This window comes from Euprymna scolopes, chromosome 9 (genome assembly GCF_053919585.1).
Source record: "Euprymna scolopes isolate OS-2025 chromosome 9, ASM5391958v1, whole genome shotgun sequence".
In the NCBI taxonomy this organism is placed as follows: Eukaryota; Metazoa; Mollusca; class Cephalopoda; order Sepiida; family Sepiolidae; genus Euprymna; species Euprymna scolopes.
Window position 1 is genome coordinate 37,444,959 of NC_136490.1, and position 2,449 is coordinate 37,447,407.

At 37.6% G+C, this 2,449-nt stretch overlaps 1 non-coding gene across 1 annotated transcript; it reads left to right on the plus strand.

The window, feature by feature from the left end:
• Nucleotides 1-566: 566 nt before the first annotated feature.
• LOC145285443 (U6 spliceosomal RNA) lies at nt 567-674 on the plus strand. Its single transcript, XR_013869067.1, has one exon. It is a non-coding gene; the product is annotated as a U6 spliceosomal RNA (small nuclear RNA).
• The last annotated feature ends 1,775 nt before the right edge of the window (nt 675-2,449 follow it).

Consider the following 2,449-nt stretch of genomic DNA (forward strand, 5'->3'; position numbering starts at 1 on the left):
GGTATCCTTTTCTTCTTTTTACAACATCTTTCTCACGTTACTAATCTATTTCTACTGTTATTTCCATGGTATGCGCTCAACTGGGCATCGATCTATGGTTTCCTCTGCAAAACATCTACAACAAACACTCGACTAGCTACAATCACTGGCAACAATTTCCTCTACTTTCTATCTGTGCATTAAACTAAACCCAAAATCTATTAAATTTTCTTATCTAGTACTGTTTGACTGTGGAACTTTATACCGCGTGGGTGCTTCTCAGCTTACTACGACATGGTTGATTTTAAGTCCAGTATAAATAAGTACTTGTCCAGCCGTCTATTTAAATAATCAAATACTATCTCATTTTCACCACTACCGATCATTACGCTGTTGTCTCGCCGACCACTTCCTATTCATTAACTCTTACACTCAAGTGGCATTCGTAAAGAAAAAGTTTGTAAAACAAAAAAATTGTAAAAAAAAAAAAAGTTAATTTCCTATTATATTTCGAAGCTATTCTTTTTTTTTTACTCTGGTAACGTAAGAAAGACATAGACCTGAAATTAGTACTCGATTTTGGGACGTATCGCTTCGGTGGTACAAAATGCTAAATCTGGAATGGTACAGAGAAGATCAACAAAACCCCTTCGCAAGGACGACACGCCAAATTCGTCGGAGCGTTCCATAGTTTTTAAAATTCAAAGAGTTCAGCGAAGAGCAACAACGTTTCGTTCTTTAATTAAACACCTGCTATATGAGAAGCTTAAAGAGATGGGATTACCGTTAATGATAGAAGTGACATGATAGAAGTGACATGATAGAAGTGTACAAGGTGTTCACAGGTAAAGTCAACATTAACCAATATCAGTTTCTACCAAGCGATACCATCACGGCATAGTCATACGATATCAACTCGGCATAATCAAGCAATACCAAATAATCACATTAACACATTGGTTCTAATAAGATCACTAAAGTTAAGCAAAATTGAGCCTGGTCAGTACCAAATGGGTGACTAATTTGGGAATTATGTAGGAGGACGTCAACACCTTACTGTTAAAGCTGCAAAATCCTAATATGGGCATTTCCTATAACTGGGATATATATGCGACTCGGGACCACTTGTTAATTTCATTCTCCCATGAAACTTCCTTCTTTAGAGGAAGCCGATTGAACCCGCCGCCGTTAGTGCTGCAGTTCATTTTTTTTTTTTTTCATTTTCAATACCAACTCCAGGAAATAATTTCAAACTGACCAATGAGCACATCAGACTCAATATCAGGAGGCATTCATTTGAACTTAGGACAGTTAAGGACTGGAATGAGATTCCCAATTCATTTGTAAACGTAAAAGATAAAAAATGATTTTAAAAGTAAACTAGACAATACTGATCCAGCAGACAATGCACTGTTAAATCCATACATCAGTCTACAGAAAAGAAAATCAGATATGGAGCTAGAATTACTGGCTGAAAAGAGATATCAAGGAGTGGCCGATGGCAGTATTCATGGTAGCGCTACAATAACACAGCACAAAACTTGATATAACTTATTTGAGCTCTGTGTGTGCTAACGTCATGTAGCGTAGAAAAGGGAACCCCAACCATTTGTCGGGTTAGTCCCCAGCGATATTCTTCTCGGGTCGATTTATATTCGCCCAACTTTGATTCCAATCTCTACGATCTCTGAAGAGACCCGAAAGCCGCCAACAGTCGTGTACTGTCATCAACTCAAAACTGTTTCTAAACGGTCGCAAACTCAAGACTATCCATACATTATAAACTCTTATAAACTATCGTAAAGCTAATTCTAACTCCTAAAACTACCCATAAACTAACTTTAAATATATTGACCTTTGTGCTCGGTCCTTTGTTCTAGTTACGGCCACACCTTGATTAACAATCCCTATTTTAAACACCTTTTGGATGGTTTGGTGAACAATTTCCTCCCTATTGTCTTTCTAGTACCATCACTTTCTATAGGTGTGTTCGTTTTGTTATAGTTTTTCCTCTCATTTTACTTCCTACGTTTTAGGATGAAAGCGTCCTTAGTACCAAAAAATACCTCTTCTTTATATACATGCGTTAATATCAGGAATCAGATAATTTCCATAACAATAGAATCATCGGTCCTGGATATGACCCTAAACTATACCCGATGGTGAGGCCCTAGCTTGCGGGCTTTGGGGAGTGTGGAGCCACCCCTTAATTGCCATTGTTCCCAGGTCCACTCTGACCCGGAGCGGCAGTACCTGTTAAGGTCTCAACTATGGGTTAAATAGAAACTGACTTGGAAAAAAAAAACAATGTATTCTATTAAAAACGTTTTCTTCAAAATCACTGGATTCGGTATTAAATGACCTAAAAGGGGTTGATATGCCGTAAAACAACCAACCAATCAACCAACAAATAGAATTATCTAACTATTTGTACCGCAATGGTTGACATTCCGCGAAACTGTAAACGAAA